The sequence below is a fragment of the Canis lupus genome, chromosome 11 (genome assembly GCF_048164855.1).
Source record: "Canis lupus baileyi chromosome 11, mCanLup2.hap1, whole genome shotgun sequence".
Lineage (NCBI taxonomy): Eukaryota > Metazoa > Chordata > Mammalia > Carnivora > Canidae > Canis > Canis lupus.
The window spans coordinates 31,314,472-31,334,866 of NC_132848.1; the positions used below are offsets into that span (position 1 = coordinate 31,314,472).

Consider the following 20,395-nt stretch of genomic DNA (forward strand, 5'->3'; position numbering starts at 1 on the left):
GGTCGGCACCTGGCACTTCTGCTAATGCCACATAATACAGTGGGCTCATTACCTCCGAGTGCTGAGCCAGGGAAGCAGGGGGTAGAGGTTTGCCAACTACCTCAGATCTGCCAGAAATAGAATCCAATGTTCCAGGATGGTAATGACTGTGGCCTTGGTGTATTTCTTTTTCACTTTAGTGGTCTCCTGCCGATGGGGTTGTTTGATGAAGGGGAAAGCAGGGTAGTGGAAGAGAGGCAGAGGCAGCTGCCAGACCCCCCCAGGTCCAGCCCCATGCGGATGGACGGTGAGCCTCGCTGTATGCACCAAATATGCTTCCAGAAATTTGTGCATAGCTCAAATTTGTGCAAATCCCATCTTAATTCCCTTCCACGTTCCCTCATCCCTATCAACTTCCTGTGGGAGTTTGTCTGCAAATATGGCCCACCCCCGAGTCCTCTCATTAAGAGGTGGAGTCCCGGATACACCATGACTCGCTTTGACCAACAGAATGTGGCGGAAGTGACATGGTGCCAGTTCCAGCCTGGGCCTCAAAGGACCCAGAAGCTTTCACTTTCGCTCTCCCCAAATCCAGCTACCGTGTGGTAAGGAAATCCAAGCCGTCCTACAGGAGGCAGAGACCAGGTGGAAAGGCCACATGGAGGGGGAACTGATGTGGCCCTTCTAGGACCTTCCAGCCATCAGCAGAATGTCTGCATGCGTGTCCGGCTGTGACCCTACCTCCCAGAGAAGCACAAGAAATCATAAAACCATTGTTATTTTAAGCCACCAAGTTTTAGGATGGTTGGTTATATAACAAAAAACAACGGAAATAGATCCATTTGCTTTGTTTCTGTCTTGTAACCGTCAATTTTGACCACGGTGTCTACAAGGATATACAGGCTCATAAAAGACCAGAACGAAAACTGGCTTGTTCTAGCAACATCCAGAGAGCCTCTGCCCCTAGCTCCATCTCCACACTCACTGCCCCCCCCCCTCCCCACGAGTCCTGTGATCCCTCCAGCCCCATCCTCCCGGGGGTCCTGGCTCATCACCGAGGCTAGGCAGACAGAGCGAGGTGCACCCGGCCAGGGGCCGGGCCAGTTCTAGCTCCTGCTCAGTCCCAGCTCGCTATGTGACCTTGGGTGAACGCCCAGCATCCTCATCGGGAAAGAGATGGTGATTGTATATCCTTGCAACCTCCACATGAAGGGTGTAGACGAGAAAGGAAAAGCCTTGGTAGGAGATTCTGTAACAGAGAAGTGCCAAACCACCACCTTTGCCCAAAAGGGCAAGGGGTTCCCTCCCTGTTCGTGCAAATGTCCAAGCAGAGGTCAGGGTGCCTTGGGGAGGACCTAAAAACCCAATGGTGGTTTGGAGTGATAGCTGCGAAGGCCTCTCCCAACAGATTCGAGGAACCTGAGCTCCAGAGCAACCGAAGGTCAGATGAAGTTAGAGATCCTGTTCAGGAGCCGTGAGGATGGGAAACTCGGGGAGGAGGGGCTCACACTCCTGGGCTGGGTTTTCTGGGGAGGTTTTCTGCAGGACGAGGGACTGAGTGGGGGACAGTGTAGGAAAGTGTTCCACGTGAAAACGTCTAGAAGTCCCAGGCGAAGGTTAGCTCTCAGGCAACCTAATGCTGGCCAAGACACTGAGCCTCCCTGGCCTCAGTTTCTGCATCTGTAAAGCAGGGATGCTGAGAGAATTAGAGACAACATATAAAGTCTACTGCGGTGCTTAGCACACATCAGGCCCTCAAGCACTGGTCATTTCTTGCCGCGTTTTGTCACCAGAATGGTGCTCACCCTCCTTCCTGGATCTCACCACCCACACCCAGGGAAGCCACCTGCTTGTCATTCTCTTGAAACCAGTCCCAGACCTGGTTTCTCTCTCTATTCTGCCTGACAAGCCCCCAGAATCACTTCTGGGTTGTTGGTTTTTTTTTTTTTTTTTCTTTCTCCTTTTCCCCTGGGGGCCTTTTAATTTCTTCCTCTGTATCATAAACACAAAACAAGTGTTTAAACGTCTGCCTCAAAGGCAATCTGGGAAGCAGAGCGACTCTTACATAAAGACCAGATGAAGCCCACGCTCGCCAGAAGGGCCATCTGGATGCTGGCTCTGCCACCCTTCCTTCTCGCCCTCCGCTTGGGAACCGCTGTGAGCACGTAATTAAGGACTGTGATGAGGAGCTGGAGAGAGCAGCCTGGTGGGGAGCCTCGTGCAGGTTAACTGCCCAGTTGCCCTGGCCTTGGGTGGCCACTGCTGCAAGCCAGGCTCCCCCTCCCTTCCCTTCCACCTCCCAGCGCCACGGTCCTCCCCCACTGGGGTCCTGGCAGCAGAGGAGGAGCCCTGCTGGCAAAGAAGCTGCAGGAGAGTGGGGCCACCGCACAGAGACGGTGACTCCCCCAGACACTGGGGACACACAGCCTGGGTGTGGATCTCAGCACCACTACTTCCCGCCTTTAACTGTAAGTACACTGCCGAGCCTCTCTGGGCCTCGGTTTCCCCATCTGCAAAATGGGGGATAATATTAATAGCCACTTAGCAGGTTGTCGCAAGTCACAGAGATCACGCCTGCAAAGAGCTTAGATTTAAAAAATATATATAATAAAAAAGGTTATCAGCATTAGGGAAAACTGAATGGCTGGGCTGGGCTGCGGCGGTGCCTGCCGGCAGCGGCCAACCTCAGCCTTCACGGCCACACATCCAGAGAAGATGGGAAGCGGCGTTAGGTTGCGTTGGGCACGGTGAGAACTCAGACTTTGACTAATCACATTAGATGACAAATCTTAACCCTTCACTAGCTTCTGGGCTCCCAGGTTCCTCTCAAATCGTTATATCAAATAAAACCAGTTTAAAAAACAAAATTAGCATTAAATTAGAAGTGTTAAAAATTGTTAGGCTGCCCTGGACCAGCACACACCACACCCCTAAGGGCAGAGAATGAGAGACCGTGAATGAGGGCCCTTAGGGGATTTGGCTTCTCCTTGTTGTGTCGTTAGCCAGCTGGGTGACCCTTCTCTGAACCACCTACCACCTGTCCCCTTTACCACCCAGGACTATGATGAGACCAACAGACCATGTTTTTATGGACGTGAGCAGGTTTCGGAAAACTGTAGCATGACATGCCAACCCCGGCTGGGTTCTATCAGTGATGATTTACTATTACTTAGTCACTGTTAACGTAACGCCAATTTGGATTTATGAAAACACGGTGCAGCCCCGGCGTGCGAGCACGCGGCAGGCACACGTATGCACACAGATGTGGGCACGGGCAAGCACACACAACGCGAGAGGGGTCCGCAGGGTGTTGGTGGGGGGCAGGTCTGCTGCGATGGCTAGGACACGGCCGCCCTGACCCTGCTGAGAGGCTGTAAAGGTTAGGGCGAGGACCCAGTGTCTGGAGCCACACAGCCTGCGTTCGAATCCCGACCCTGCCGCCAGCCAGCCGTGGGATCCTGGGAGAGTTACGTCCCATCTCTGTATGTCTGTGAACTAGGGCTAATAACATTCTTCAACTCAGGAGTAGCCCTCGGATCACGGCGTATGGCCATTTATACAGACGTCCGTCCGTCCTAGAACAGAGCCTGGCAAACGGTATGCGTTCCCTAAAGTGCTCTGTCAGCGATGACCGGTATCATTACCTTCCCTTGGTCCCGAGCTCCTGGGCTTCATTTAGTCCACATGATGATCCCATGAGAGGTGCTGTCACTACCCCCTCCACCAGATGGGAAAACGGAAGCTCATGCCATATGCCCAAGGTGACCCAGCTTGAAAATGGCAGTGCCAGCCCTCGAGTCCCGCTCTGCATACTGGGAAGCCTGCACTCCTAACCGCTGTGATGCTCTGTCCCCCACCCTGGGAAACACACCCCTGCAGCCCTGCATCCCAGCCCCCGGGGGGCAGAGGCCCAGATGCAGCAGGTACATGACTCAGAGTCACAGAGCTGCTTAAAGCCAGAACTCCAAGATCTGGCTGCAATGCCCCCAGGCTCGCTTCGCACCGCGGCACACCCTCTGACCATCGAGGCTGGCACGGGGTACCTCGTGGACAGCGAGCTGCTGCCTGTCACTGGCCCCGGGCCGGCACAGGTGGGATGAGCATCTCCGGGGAGAATACAAAGGTTTGAGCCCATGCAGGTGACCTGTGTGCCCTCTTGCAGTCTGAGATTGGGCGACTGGATGACATGAGGGATGTGGAAGGTCTGGGGAAGGTGGAAACATGACATACGAGTGGCAGAGGGGAGCAAAGCACACTAGGGTTGCTCTTGCTGTCACCCCCCCCCGGGGGGCCCCAGAAAGCCAGGTTCCTGCTGGTGGGGGAGCAAGACGTCCTGCATGCTGTCCTGTCCAGATCATTTCTTCCCTCCCTGCTTCTCTGCCGCCTGGGGTCCTCTCTGTCCCCCGCTGGGTTTCTGCCCTGCCCCCCCCCCCTGCCTCCAGCGAATGAGCCCAGCCCGCCAGCAACACTCAACCAAGATGAGTAATTAATCCTTCATCTTTCTTATCTGGTCCCCTCAGATTTTGTTACTTTTGGCCGAAGAATATTCAGAGACATGTGATAGCCAGAGTCAGTTACAAACTTGAACTGAATTTCTCTGCATAAAAATGTATGGCCTGCAAAGGTCATCTTACAAATGGGATGACAGGCGCAGCGCAGCGACCGCCACGTCAGCGTGATGGCTGTGCCAAGGTGCGTAACGGGGGCCACAGTAGATGATCTGAGAGTTATTTACTCATCTGTGTCAGGTATAAACCATCTCTTCTGGAATTGAGTTAAAAGTGCTCCCCAGGCATTTTAGACAAGATCCTGACACAAGGTAGAATAGATAATAATAGGAAGATACGCCAGCTCGAGGGTTTCTAAAATAGAGATTCGATGAATTGGAGGCGTCTGGAGAGATCCAGCTTTCAAGACAATATTTCTTTGTCTTTCTTTGTTTCTTTCTTTCTTGGTTTCTTTCTTTCTTACGGGAGCGAGGGTAGACTAGACTCTGCTCCAGGCCCTAAGAATACAAACAAGGTAGAAATAGACACTGGTGGACAACAGGGACACATCCCTGGCCTTCTGGAACTTTGGGTCCAGGGGAGGACAAGCAGGTGAGCAGGCAATAGCACAGAGTGTGCGGAGGGGCCCGTGTGCCCACCCTGCGTAAAACACTGGGGACACGGGCACTGCCCTGGAGAGGCTTGGAGTCAGCGTGACCAACAGCACATGGGGTCCAGGTGACAAAACCCAGCCCTGCGGGTACAGCCCTCAGCATGGCCAGGAACTGGGGTGCACCATCGAGGTGGGAAGGGAGACCCCTGTGGGAGAGGACAGCGTGAGCAAAGCCATGGAGGTGGACCCACACAGAGCATTTAAGAATGCTGGGGTGACTCTAGCAGAGTGTCTTCTGGGGAGCGGCAGGTGCAGGGAGGCCACCTCCAGCAGGTGCTTAGGGAGCGGGGTGAGGGTGGGGGTGGGTGGGGGCTTCTGAGCAGGGCGAGGCAGGGCAGAGCGGCAGTCAGCTGGGCTTCATGGGGACCGCTGGAGGGGCTGATTCCAGCTTGGGAAACGTAAGCCTGAGCAGGTGGAGGGCTCGCCCCTGCTCACCATCTGTTGAAGAAGGGGCACGTAAGTGCCACCTGGCTTCCTGCGGGGGCAGGGCGGGAGATAGCATCTGGGAGGCAGAGAGCACTCCTCTGGGGGAAGATGCTTGAAGGGCCCTGATAATGATTTATTCAGCAGGAACAGACACCTGCAGCCGAGACAGCACTGGCCTCGGTCACTCTCCAGGCCTCGTTCTGGATACACACACGCCTGTCTCTTCGGGTGACCAGGGCATCGGGGTGTGGGAGACAGGCCAGCCCGGAGGCCTTAGCCGGGTGGTGGCGGTGGTGGGAGATGCATTCAGCTCACCTGGTTGCATAAGCCCTGCCTGCTGCAGGGGGTGGGGGATGCCTGCTGCAGGGGTGGGGGTGCCTGCTGCAGGGGTACTGGCGCCAGCACTCGTGGGAGTTCAGGAGAACCTTTACAACCTCCCGGCTGGGGCTCAGTAAAGCCTACCAGTTTCTATCAGTTCCCTGACACATTACAAACACTTAATAGGAGCTCATTTCCAAGGGGTACCTGCTAGCTCAGTCTGTAGAGCATGGGGCTCTTCCTCTCCAGATATGAGTTCAAGCCCCATGTTGGGCGTGGAGCCTACATAAAAAAAAAAAAAAACAAAAAAAAACAAAAACAAAAAAAAATTTGGGAGTAAGAGTAGCTCATTTCCCCCACTGCTAGCCCATGGCCCTCGAATGGAATTGAAATTGCCCCTAGGATCTGTCTCTAAGCATCTCTTCCACATGCCACATGACAGCTTTTCCTCTGCTTGGAGACCAATTAGCCAATTGCCCATGAAACTCTTCTCCAGGCTGACCTTTGTCACCCTCCCCAGTGGGAACCCTCATTGATTGTCATTCATACATGTGCATTAGAGACCCTGCATGTGTCGAGCACTGGGCTGGGCACAAAAAACAGAGCCTGATCTCTTGGTTCCTCTTTCTCCAGCGGGTGGACTGGGGGGTCCCTGCCCCATTCCAATCACTGTAGGAACTTCTCCAGTTTTGGTATTTCCCTCTTAAAGCTGGAGCCAAGAAATCAGCCCAGCACCGCTTTGAGCCTCCATGGCTACCCTGGGAGGTGGGTGAGACAGCAGTTACCATCCCCTTGCAACAGATGAGGCACCTGAGGCCCAGAGAGGTGAAGTGCTTGCCTGAGGCCACACAGCAAATCTGAGGTTCACAAATTCACACATCTGGCTTCCGCCTAATTCCCTGGGTGATACTTTCCTTGGATTTGGGGGAGGAATGAGCAGGAGCTTTTCTGGGGAGGGGAGAAGGTGGGCACCACAGGACCCTGGCCTTCTTGGCATCTCTACCCTGCGATCTGTAGGACCTGTCTGGTGGAAGCAAAAATTACCACCTTCTATAAATCTTCCCCTGACTCTGAGACTCAGGGGGCACCTGATGTCCTCCTACCCCAGGTCTGAAAAACAAAGGCTAAAAAAAAAAATCCCTGAGAAGTTAAAATTAGTTTTCCACCTTTTTCTGCCCCAGAAAGAGCTAACAAATCACCTGGAAGGCTCCTTTCTGTTCTGGGAGCTAAGAGGGGTGCTGGCAGGGAAGGAGGGTGTTGGTGTTGGGACTTGGAGGGTTGTTTTTTCCCCCCCACCCCCATCTTCTGCTTCCACAGAGAAAGCAAAGCATTTTATTCTGTTTTAATATTTAAAGCCAAAGGAGAGTTGCTTCTGCCACAGGCCTGGTCCCTCTGATGAGAGAGTCAAGAGGGATTGGGGCTTCCGATGTGGTTCAGGTAGCCGGAACCCCGCAGGTCACATGCCCAGCAATTAAGGTCAGCTCCAGTTAGCAGCCGAGAACCAGAGGGACTGTGGGGAACGGCCCTGACCCAACTCCCTGGGGACTGTGAGCCCCTTCCTTCCTTGGGCCTCAGTCTCCTCATCTGTAAAGCAGGGCTCATACTACCAGCCCGAATCAGGTCAGGTGAGAAGGGAGACCCCACTTAATTTGATGCCTCCTCTGGGCATGGGACACCAGGCACAGGACAGGTGCATGGAGTCACGGCCCCATGTAACCACTCTATGAGGCTGCTGTCACTCGGCACGTCTTGTAGATATGGAGAAACTAAGGCATGGGGAAGCCAGCTGTGCAAGTATTCAAGCCTGAGTCTCAGCCACTATAGGTCCCAAGCTCTTTCCAGAGCCCACGCAATGGGGTTTTGCAAACCATTCTTTGCCTTTCAAATGTGAGTGACCATCAGTAGGATTGTTCCAGAGAAGCAAGCTGAGCTCCACGGCTGCCCTTCACCCTCAAGTCAGAGGCCCTGCAGCCGAGGCCACTGGGAGACCCCATCCCAGCTGCCACCTGCCCCTGTATCCCCCACCCCCAGGGCCAGCTCTCCTGCTCTGGAGCACCCTGCTCAGCGGGAGTGCTCCTTGCACACCTCCCCCACCCTTACACGCGGGAACTTCCCACAGAGACTGACAAAGGGAGCAGGGATGGCAGTTTCCATAGCAACGCTGGGTTTCTCATTCCCCGCACATAACATGCCAAACCCAGGGTGGAGAGGTACGTCCCCTCCCTCCGTAGAGAAGCTTCTCTCCACCCCCCCCCCACCTTGCCTCTCCCATCCAGACCAGGAAGGTAGGGGGAGGGGCCCGGGGACCCTTGGCCCCACAAAGGCCACTAAGCTCCACCCCACGGATGACCTCACCCCACCAGGGGGTGCGGATGTCCTAAGAATGTGAAGGGGGAGCTGGGGAGAGACAGAAAGGAGGGCGTGGGGCCAAGACTTGGGCACAGCTCCATCTTGGGAGAGGACCAGGGGGTCACCACACAGGCTGCCTGGGACACCAGGATGATGCAGCCTGGGGCTTGGCCTGGGGGACCTGAGTGTCAGTCCATATCTTGGCACTGATTTGAGGTGTGGCCTCTGCTCTCTGGGCTTAAGCTCATTCATTTGGAAAATGGGAGAAAGAAAAGAACCCAGTCCCAGGACAGCGAGCTTGGTATCTCAGAGCAGGACGAACAATGCTCATTCTTACTGCTTCGTTATCATTACTGATGATGACATTGAAATCCAAACACCTCTCCCAGGCTGGGCACCTTCTGCAGCCCTCCATTCCACTCTGGGCTCTCACACGCCCCTATGAGAACCCTGGCTCCGCTACCTGTCGGTGGGTCGAACTGAATCAGAAGGGTGTGGGGGTGCCAAAGGGCCAGCATCTCACTGGCCCCTTTGCTCCTGCGCCCCACCCCCTCCGAAGGTCCTTCCACAGTTTCTCCTGTTCAAATCCTCCCTGGTTAGGGAGGAGCCCCAACTCAAGGACTCCATCCCTATCCCTTGGGGAGACTTCTCAGCCCCCAGGGACCTTGCCCAATCCCTGAGTTCACCTTGTTCCTTGCTCCCCTTGCTCTAACTATATAGTACTGGGTGCACCTGTCCTTCCAAGGAACCACCATTCCACAGCTCTTTGGGGCTAACTGCAGTAACACTTGACCATGTCCTGGGTACTGTTCACTGCGCAGAGAATTAATACATAGAAAAGCACCCAGTACCCAATGGGTGTTCGATATGTCATTCTTATCATAGAAGCGTCACATACAATCTCCCTTAATCCCAACAATCACAGCAAATTGGTCCTGCTTTCATCCCCATCTCAACGATGAGGAAACTGAGACTCACAGAGGTTAAAGGATCTGCCTGAGGCCACAAAGCTAGAAAATCAGAGTCAGGATTTGAACCCAAAGCCCTTTACAGAAGCAACAAGGTGAAACAGCCTTCACAGGTGGTACCAAAATCTTTCTTGGGGACGCAATGACCTTTGTTCAAAAAAGACTTTGACAAGTCTCTCTGTTAACAGGTGTCACGTGAGCCCAAGAACCCAGAAAACCAAATCATAAGAGCTGGTGCTTCATTCAAGGACCGCTTTACAACGGATGCTTCTCTAAGTACTTTAAGAGTCAATTACTGGGGCACCTGGGTGGCTCAGTGGGTGAGCATCTGCCTTCGGCTCAGGGCATGATCCTGGGGTCCTGGGATCGAGTCCTGCATTGGGCTCCCCGCAGGGAGCCTGCTTCTCCCTCTGCCTGTGTCTCTGCCTCTCTGTGTGTCTCTCAGGAATAAATAAATAAAATCTTGAAAGAAAAAAAAAAAGAGACGATGACAAGTGGATCCTCCCAACAACTCTGAGGAAGGTAAGAGTCCTAGTTGCATTTTGCAGATGAAGGAACTAAGGGCGGGTTGTCACAAAACTCTTTCCAGAGGCAAGATGCAAACCCAGGCAGACTAACTCCAGTGCCCATGCTTTCAACCCCTTCGCCAACAGGCTAAACTGTTTTACAAAAGACGAGGAATGGAAAAGCCACGGTTTTTGTTCCTGGGAGGAGAGATACTGGACAGGTGATAGAGAGATGCCATCCAAGTGGGTCAAGACAGGCTAATGTGGCAGGTGGCCGAAAGGTCTTTTAAGAGCCTAGATGCCTCATGTGATTTTAAAGTTTTTTTTGCATTTCTGTGATGGAAACCCTGGCTTTCTGCCTGTTGCCTCCTCCCAGCAGATCTCCAGCAAAGCGTTCCACCCTAATGACGGCTTCATGTGAGTGCGGCAGGAGAGGGGAGAGGTTACGTGCACAGAGAAAATTATCTTTAGTGCTTTAGTAGGCACATTAGGGAAAGGGGGTGGGTATAAAAACCATGAGCAAAGTTTGCCTCTACCACACGCACACGCATGCCCTGCAGTGCAAGTTTCACCGGTCTGCTCCATCATATTTTATGGCCTTTTGCAATACTTAATTTGAAGAATGGTCAGAAATAAAGGAACAGGGACTCTGGAAGCCAAAGAGCAGGGGGAAGATTCGAGAGAAGCCTGGAGAGGTTTGGCAGGTGATAAAGCGTAGAGGCACACGGGAATGTTTGCAAGAACTGTCAAGGCGAAGAGTCTTGAGAAATGAAATTCTGACATCTGACTGAGTTCCTCTTCAGTTTGATCGGAAAGAGGAAAATAGGAACTGGAGTTATTTTTAAACTACCTTCGTTTGCTGGACCGTGCATCCTGGAAAAGACTCCACGAGAAGACCAGTCAGTACGGAACCCTGGCCTCTCACCAGGTGACAGTGGGAAGTAATGGAGGACCAAGGAGCTTCATGTCCCATCGGTTTGGGGTGAGACAAAGCCGAATACTAGGGACACGACAGCTGGGAGAGAGCAGTGATTTTGATGACAGGAGTCTACCTTTACCTCAAGTTTGCAGAAATTTTGTTTTCAACTTCCACGGGGCATGGGACTGGGGAGTTCATACTGGTATTTTTGTAGCTCTCAAGGGGTAGACGTAGGCAGGCTCCATCTGATATTTGAATTACATAGAAATAACTGACTACTAGAAAAAAATGCCAAGAAAATCTGAGGCCCCCATCCCTTCTCCTGCCAGCTAGACCCCCGTGAATAATCCAGACTAAAACACCAGGGTGCCTGGGTGGCTCAGGCGGTTACGCGTCTGCCTTGGGCTCAGGTCATGATCTCAGGGTCCTGGGATGGAGCCCTGCATCGGGGTCCCTGCCCGGTGGGAAGTCTGCTTCTCCCCCACTCATGTGCGCGCGCTCTCTCTCTCTCCCAAATAAATAAAATCCTTTTCTTAAAATAAATAAAATCTTAAAAAATAAGATGAACAACCGCCTCTGGCTGCCTCTGGCTACAGACTGCTAATCCGTTAGAGCACACCGTACCTATGACACAGGGGCTGTAATCAGCTCTACAGATGCTGAGTGATTTGAGGAAAACTTTACAGAGTTCATCTGGAATGCTATTTGGTTTCTCCTCCACTAATTTCTTCGGTTCTTTCCAATTCTAGCAAGTTTATAAACCGGACATCTCTAACCCGCGGAGATGCCCGACCAGCTGCCAAGGCAGCTTCTCCCATGACACCTGTTCCCAGCAGAGCCCAGAAAGGGATATCTCTAATCAGATAAACTGACAAAGGGGGCCCACATGGAACTGCCCCTGCTCTGGGGAGTCATCTTATCTGGACCCTCGATGTTTATGGAGTATTTTACTAGATGTGAGATACGGAGGGCAGGCGTCATGTCCTTGTCACTGTCTCTTTCCCTGGTGGCCTTTCCAGGGATGAGCCCCCGTGAAGCACTCCTGAATGACCACCATTTCCCTGGCTGCCCCAGCTAAAAACCTGCAGGTGGCCCTTGTCTCCAATCTGGCTCTTCCTTCCTCAGGTTCAAGTTGTCAGCAAACCCCACTGCCCCACTGGCTCTGTCCACCTAAATCCCCCCCAAATCTGTCCACTCGTCACCACCTCCGTTGCCTAGCCCCCTCCGGCCCTGGCCCAGCCACCACCATTTCTTTGCTGAGTGGCAGAACCTGGTCTCCCTGTCTCTGCCCTTGGCCCTCTGCACTCTATGCCCCTTACGGAGGCCAGGGCGCTCCTTTTAAAACAGAAATCAGATTGTGTCACACTCTCCAGTGGCTCCCTTCCTCCATCAACTAAAACGTCCTTGCAGCCCCTCCGTGTGCCAGCCCCGCCCACTTTCTGCCCTCTTTTCTCCCTCTCTCCTCCTTGCTCCTTTCTTCCAGCCCTGCGGACGTCCCGGCTGGCCCCTGAACACACCAGACGTGTCCCTCTCCCCGGGCCTCTGTCCGTCTGTTCCCTCTGCCTGGAATGCTCTTCCCCTAGAAGTCTGCATGGCTCACATTCTTTTTGTTTGAGGTTCTGCAAACGTCACCTCTTTAAAAAGTTCTTTGCTGGCCATCGTTTCTAAAGTAGCCCCTCCCAGCATGCTGCACCAGCTATCCCTGCTTTATTCTTTTCCTCCCAGCACTTATCACTGCCTGTCACTTTGCTATTTCTTTTTTTAAGATTTTATTTATTTATGAGAGACAAACAGAGAGAGAGAGGCAGAGACACAGGCAGAGGGAGCAGCAGGTTCCATGCAGGGAGCCCAACATGCAACTCGATCCCGGGTCTCCAGGATCACACCCTGGGCCGAAGGCGGTGCTAAACCTCTGAGCCACCCAGGCTGCCCACTTGCTATGTTTCTAATTTGCTCTCTGACTTGCCATCCTCTCCCACTAGGATGTTAGCTGATGTCAAGGGCTTTGGTTTCTCCACTGCCAACTCCTCAGTGCCTAGTCCTTGACATACAGTAGCTGTTCTGTGATTATTTGTCCAATGAGTGAATGAACCATGTGTTGAAATGAAGACATACGTTAAGTACCCAGTGTTTACATTACTGACAGGGAAGAGACCTCATGGTCAGGCTAGTGTGGTTGCTGGGAGGACGATGTGGTCCCTAGACCAGCAGTACCAGCATCGCTTGGAAGCTTGTTAGAAATGTAGATTCACGAGCCCCACCTCACACCTACAGAATCCGAAGCCATGGGGTGGGCACAGCAATCGGCTCTGACAAGCCCTCCCGCTGAGTCCGATGCACACTCACGTTTGAGAAGCCCTCTGTAGTAGGACTCCGGAACCAAGTGTTCAATTTACACCACATAGTTCAGGGTATTTGCTTCAAACTCGACTGGTGAAATTATTTTGTTTGTAGGCGCTCATTCCCATCCCAAATGCCAGTGCAGAAATGACTCTCAGCATGACAAACAACATGTGGACCGAAGACCAAACCAGAGCATGTGTGGAATCGTGTGAAGTAAGCTGGTGTGTTCTTTGACACTCAGAACAGTTGTTCTTACTTAAGAACAACGTAAGTTATTTTATTTTTATATTTTACTTAAATATAAAAATATCATAGGGGCGTCTAGGTGGCTCAGTTGGTTAAGCATCTGCCTTCGGCTCAGGTCATGATCTTGGATCCTGGATCCAGCGCCACATTGGGCTCCCTGCTCAGCGGGGTGTCTGCTTCTCCCTCTGCCCCTCCCCCCCAACTGCTCATGTTCTCTCTCTCTCTGTTTCAAATAAATAAATAAATAAATAAATAAATAAATAAATAAATAAATAAAATCTTTAAAAAATAAGGACACCTGGGTGGCTCAGTGGGTGAACATCTGCCTTCAGCTCAGGGTGTGATCCTGGGATCCTGGGATCAAGTCCCACATCAAGCTCTCTGCATGGAGCCTGTTTCTCCCTCTGCCTGTGTCTCTGCCTCTCTCTGTGTGTCTCTCATGAATAATTAAAATTAAAAAAAAACACTTTTAAAAATATCTTTAAAAAGTAATAAAACAAAAATATCATAAAACTGCACAGAATGTTCAGATTTGTCCTTGGAAGTAAAATAAATGTTCCTTTTTATTATATGTGGAGGTGACAGCAGGCATCCCCAGTGGAGTTGCAACATTGAACCCTATGGGCAAAAAAGAAGGCAGAGAGAGATCGAGACAGAGGAGGAGAAAGATCGCAATTCCTGACAATTCTTCCCTACGTCACTTAACAAGCGTAGGTCTCAGGTCACTGGTCCTCTGTCCCCACCCCAACCCCAGGGCACACTTAGAAATACGTGAGGACATCTGTGTTGTCCCATGATGGGGTGCTACTGGTAAATATTGGGTGGGAGCAGCTGGACTGAAAGCCCCACAACTGCAGCAAAGAGCTGCGCACCCCATAAGCCACAGCCCCTTCTGCAACCAAGAACCTCCCCCCAGGTAAGTGAGCATCCCCCACTCCAACCACCACCACCAACCTCTGCACCTCCGCTCCTGCACACCCTTCCAGGGTTTCAAGACCCATGTTTTCCAGCGACCCTACACACACAGCAGCTCCTACCTCTGGGCAGGGGTGAAGGATGGGCATCAGAGCCAGCGCTGGAAGGGAAACAGGCCGTGCTGCACTGATGGGAGGCGGTCTGTGTGCCTGCCATGCGGCAGCCCAAAGAAATGGGGTGGGGGGTGACTTGACTATTCCCAAGTCTGACCTTTGGCTGAGCTTATTAGCTGAGCAAGTTACCTGGGAAGGGAGGCTCACCCAGCCTGCTCCCCCTACCTACGGTGCATACTCTCCAGAGCGCCCCTTCTAGTTCTGCAAGAGGACAGCACGAAGGCCAGGAAGGAGGGCCACTCGGGAGCCACCTGCCACACTCAGACGTGGTGACTCTGGGTGAGTCACTGCCACTCTTGGTTGATTGACCCAAGAAAATGGGAATAAAATGGGAATAATGGCAGAGCCTATTTCAGCAGATTATTGTGGATTAAATGGATTCATACTCATAAAGCATCATGTATGTCTAGCACTGTATAAGTCTTTGCTGTCATGATAAGGATTTGACACGGTCCCACCCTGCTGTTATTAACTCAAGAGGAGGGGAACACATGGAGACCCCCTGAACCCGGGCAGACCTAGAAGAAACCCAAGGGTTGGCTACAACCCTTGGGCTTCCCCACACCCCTTCCTCGGAGAAGGGCAGTCCCCTACTTTCCATCAGCACACTCAGGGTGCCGCCAGCTGAGGGGTGTGCATTTGCGGCCCAGCCACCTGGAGCCATAAGGGAGAATTCTCCAGTTATTGTGGCTTTTTTAACATCAGCCACTGAACACAGAAACACGGGAGCCATATTTAAGGTGTGAAGGGAGGAAAAAATCAGTCCCCACCTTCTCTTCCTGACTCCACCCCACTGCTCTGGTGCTCGTCATGTTAAAACCAAAAGGATCTTAAAAAGCACTCAGCTTAACCCAACCCCCAACCCCAAGCCCCATGGTCTGAACACAGTTTTCATTCAGGGTTGTCAGTCTGTTTCATTCAAACTTCATCAAGGCAGACAATGGAAGGGCCTACTATGAGCCAGGCCATAAGCTGGGTGCCCTCTACATATGTGATCCCCTATGATCCCTACAGCAAACCTGCAGCTCCACTTAATGGACAGGAATCTGGGGACATAGGAAAACGTTATTATACCCATTTTACAGAATGAATGACAATCAAGGAGACTGACCTGTCAAAAGGCAGATAGGTGGGAACTAGGAGATCTAACCTCCAAACCCAATTTGGTCTGACCACACAGCTCATGTTCTTTCCCTTTCACTAGGCTGCTTCCCAAAGTTGCCTCCAAGGAAAACATGGTAGTGAACAAGGACAATCCTGAGAAAGGGAGTGAGTACCTGGCAAAGGCTCTACTGATGGAAGCCTACCTTCCTCAGGAACTGGGTGCAGCCGAGAATACTAGAGCTCTAATTTCAGTTGTTTAAACCACATGGGGCTGACATGACACCTCCATGAGGTCTTCAGAGACTCAAGAACCTTGGGTTTTTCTGCTCTGCCATCCTCGGTGTGTGGCTTATACCCTCAGGGTCAAATCATGGCCCTGGATGGCAGCTGGAGATCCAGTCATCACAACTATGTTCCAAGCAAGAAGGAGAAGGAAGAAGGAAAAGACAAGAAGGCTGTTCTCTTCCTAAGGATACTTCTGAGCAGTTCCACTCAAAAAACAAATGTTTTGGGGGAGCTTGGGTGGCTCAGTGGTTTAGCACTGCCTTTAGACCAGGGCCTGATCCTGGGACCTGGGATCGAGTTCCACATTGGGCTCCCTGCACAGAGCCTGCTTCTCCCTCTGCCTGTGTCTCTGCCTCTCTCTCTCTCTCTCAATCTCTCTCTCTCTCTCTCTCTGTCTCTCATGAATAAATAAATAAAATACTTTAAAAAATGTTTTTTCTACATCTCCTTGGCCACCCAACTTCTCTGGAAAAATGTATTCCTTTAACTGGGCACATTGTGTCCAGGGTGGATCAATGCTCTGTTATTGGTCCACCCAATAGGACGGAAGAGAGGATGAGTGTCGGGTATATACCTGGTAGTCTCCTCCACCCCAGTTGGAGTCTTTCTGCCACTTATGACCTGATCCAGTCTACCCCCCAAGGAGCTCCCAAGCCCTCCCCAATATTTATGCAAATTTCTGGAGAATGTACAGTCTCATGGCCACCTCCGGCTTCTGTTTCTGCTGAGTGAATTGCATTTCCTATTCGCCTCCTTGTCCTGTGTGTTCTGTCTCTGTCTTGGGTCAATTCAACTGGGAAGCCCAACCCCTTACCCTGCGTTTTGTGCTTGCACATTCACGTATGCACACAAATCCATTCTTGCAGGGCATTCCTGTGTGTGACAGGCTATGCTTGAGATCGAAGTGGATGAACTAAGAGGTTACATCCCAGCAAGAGTTTGAAACAACTCTTTTCCTGTATCCGCCCACCTAAGGGGCAGTGGTTCAAATGGAATGTTGGACATTCGTGTGCTTCAAAGGCTTTGGCCCTGGCCATTCTGCCCATTGCAAGGGGCTTTGTCTAGCCCTCTTTCTGGTTTCGTAGAAGCAGCATCTGAGAAACAAGCAACCTTGTGCAAATGACCTGTTGAGGGAGCACCTAGAGGAGGACTTGTAGGGGAGGGAGGGAAGCAGATGGGGGAGAAGAGGTGGCCCCGAGGTGTGGGTTCAGTGGAGGCTTCGCACACCCGGCCCCTGGGGAGCCCTGGAGAGGAGGGCACCACAGATTTACCATGCTTTGAGCTGGGGGTCGGGGGGTGGCTTTTAGACCTCTGCCTTGGTCATTCTTCGGCTGAGGGCAGGCGGGGTGGCCTCCCGGGCTTCTGTGGGTGGGAGGTAGTTCTCAGCTTAAGGGTAAGTCAGCATCCACAGCCCGGTGAACCAGTCCTGCAAAGGGGGTCTGTGCAGGTCACCAACAGTGTCTATGACATTGTACCTTCTCTGTGGCTCTAGAAACAAAATCCTCCTCCTTTATTTAGGCCAGAGGATTTAAACTCCCCCCACCCTTCCCTGGTTGCCCACTCCTAAACACGCTTTTCCAAACTTATCAACGTGCTCAGCAAAATGCAAGCAAGATTCAGCCCCGAATTTAGAAGCAAATGGGGTTTCAAATAGCAGCTCTGTTTCCCCAGCTCGCTGGTAAATACCTTGCAGGCTTGATTCTGGGTCTCAGGCCAAATACACTCATCATACCCAGGCTTGCAGCCACTGGAGGCTTTTTGTTTTTATGGCAAAATTTGATGATTTCCCTAATCAGCCCACTGGCCCGACCTGCTGGGTCAGTGGGATTTGCCACCGCCACGTGCCCGGCTCCCCAGCCTGGTTCCGCCAGCAGATGATGCCAAACCCCCTGAACAAATTGTGTCATCCTGAGCTGTTCAAGTTTATTTCCACTAAAAATACGCCCTGAAACTGGGGCACGATGAAGGATTGCTGACAAATGAGGAAGAGGGATGAGTAAAGACTCAGGCCGTCTGACTCCTCAGAGTCACCTCCAAACACTCACCACTGAGCTGAGCCTGGCCCCCCGACACTCATCTCCATGAGTGGTAAAAGCTCAGCAATCCTGTGTGGCTCGGAGGGCTTGTGAGTCCCTGTTAGTAGATGCCCCAGATGTAATGCAACCCCTCATTTTACTAAGAAGAGAGAACCAGAGAGCGAGAAGGGGGTGACTTTGCCCTGAGCCAAATGGCTAATTAGGGGTGGAGGAGGGCCTGGGGCCCCCGCTCTCGGCTGGCTCCCAGGTCAATGCTCCTCTCCTATACCTCGTGTCTGCGATTCCTATGGCAATATCCCAAGGCACAGGCATTGCAGAGAGGTCAGTGAGGGCATCAGTAACAAATGCTTTCAGTTTCAAGTTAAAGAAAATCAAGGTCAGTGGCCCCTCAGCTGTCAGTCAGGACATTAGTGTTTACTTAACAAATAAGTAAAGTTAAGGGGGTAGTCCAAGGGTGTTGGGCCCCTGCCTCAGCCATGTCAACAAGGATCCAGGCTCTCCGCCCTGCCATTCTGAGCATTTCGACTTCGGCCTCAAGCTTATTGCCTCACATCATAAAATGGTTGCCACAGCTCAGGATATCAAGTCCTTACAAATAGCATCCAAAGCTAGAAGGAGCTCCCAATACAAATTTTAAAAAAACAAAAAATAAATCTTAAGAGGCTGTCACAAAAATACTAAGTCAAAAGGATATGTGCACCCTATGTTTACTGCAGCATTATTTACAGAGAAATATTATTTGTCAGAGAAAGACAAATACTGTATGATGTCACTTGTATGTACAGTTTAAGAAACAAAACACATGAGCAAAGGGAAAAAAGAGAGAGAAGCAAACCAAGAAACAGGCTCTTAACTATAGAGAACAGACCGATGGTCACCAGAGGGCAGGTGGCGATGGGTGAAACAGGTGCTGGGAATTCAAGAGTGCACTTACCGTGATGAGCGCCTGATGATGTATGGAAGTGTTGAATCACTGTATGGGACGCCTGAAACTAATAAAACATGGTATGTTAGAGGTACTGGAATTAAAATGAAAAGCTTTTGAAAATTTTTAAAAATTAAAACTAATTTAAAAAAAAGGTTTGCCTTCTCTAGGGGTAGCCCTCTCTTCTAGGGCTAGAGGGAGGAAAACCCTCTCTCTACATCTCATTGGCCAGAACCAGGTCCATGTGCACCCCTCCACCAATCACCGGCAAAGGGGGATGAGCGCATCAGGTTTGGTTTGGACCAGGACTCACCCCGAGGCTGGCCACGCTCTAGTGCCAACACAGCCAGGCCTGTCTCTGTAGTCCTTCATCAATAAAATGGGGATATTTCATAGCCACCACACAGGATTAGAGTGAGTGAAAACACTGATATGAGACAGGAACGCTATTCTTGCAATCCTGAGAAGGAAAAAGTCTGTAAAAATAGACCTTTGATCATTAGAGAGATACCTTCCACGAAGAGATGAGCTACAAGATGTTGCTAAGAGACATTTGTACTTAACAGACAAAGCTCCTTCAGTAGAAGAAATCCAAGGAGGGAACTCCCAGAATCACACAGAAACATCGGAGCTGAAGGGAAGATGAGAATGATTTGAAGGGCTGGGAAGGTGGGGGGAGCACGGGGGAGTGGAAATGTGGCTCCATTCGTGGGCTGCACCTGCAGCCCTGGCTGTGTGCGCTGGTGCTCAAGGATAGCAGAGCCAGAGACTGTGCCCTCCATGTGCATGAAGGGATGAAGAGTCACCCCCACCCCTCACTCTTTTTAAAAATAGCAAAAGATGGGGCACCTGGGTGGCTCAGTCTGCTAAGCGTCAGACTCTTGATTTCAGCTCAGGTCATGATCTCAGGGTCGTGGGATCGAGCCCCTGCATTGGGCTCCATGCTGGGTGTGGATTCTCTCTCCCTCTCCCTCTGCCCATCGCCCTGCTCTCTCTCTCACTCTCTCTCAATAAATAAATAAGTACATAAATACATAAAAATAAAAATAGTGTCAAGTTTCCCATTGTGTGGATGTACTATAATTTGCTTACTTGGTCTCTCATCGATGGATATTCAGGTTGCCTCCAAACTTCGGAGAGATTTCTCACAGTGCAACAGTGATCATCTTATCTGCCTGTGGACAGCCATTTGGTGGCTTCCCACTTCTCTGAGGATAAAATACCAAGTCCAGGAAGCCTCAGGCTCAGGCCCGGTCTGTATGACTCCCCTGCCCCACCCCTGCTCCGAAAATCTCTCCTTCCCACTCAGAGGAGTAGACCCCCAGGCCTCCTGCAGTTTCTTGGCTCGTCTGCCCACCTTTCGGGCTGCTCCTTTCGCCTGGAATGTCGCCCCCTCTTCACCTGGTGAACCCCTTCATCCTATAGATCTTGGCCTGAAAACTTCCTCCTCTGGGAAGCCTCCCGTGGTAAACAGTGTTTATCGTAGGCTGCCGTCTGCGTGAAACAAACACAGCAAGAGAATAAATATGTGCACGTCTACATATGCATCTACACACAGAACACCCTGGAAGCATTTGTAAGAAACAGGCACTTGAATTGTCTTCCGAGAGGGAAGCTGGGTGGCTGGAGGAAGCAGGGCAAGGAGACTTTTCTCTGCACATCCTTTTGTACCTTTTACATTTTGAACCACGTGTTTCTTGATTTGGGTAGAGAGCTCTATCGATGGATAAATAGAGCAAAACT

General features: G+C 51.5%; 1 long non-coding RNA gene across 1 annotated transcript; it reads left to right on the forward strand.

Annotated features, from left to right (window-relative positions):
- The first annotated feature begins 1,918 nt into the window (after nucleotides 1–1,918).
- Nucleotides 1,919–16,123, forward strand: LOC140642923 (uncharacterized). The gene is made up of 6 exons (XR_012039291.1): nucleotides 1,919–2,447; nucleotides 3,503–3,576; nucleotides 4,500–4,671; nucleotides 9,389–9,722; nucleotides 13,080–13,235; nucleotides 15,507–16,123. It is a non-coding gene; the product is annotated as an uncharacterized lncRNA (long non-coding RNA).
- The last annotated feature ends 4,272 nt before the right edge of the window (nucleotides 16,124–20,395 follow it).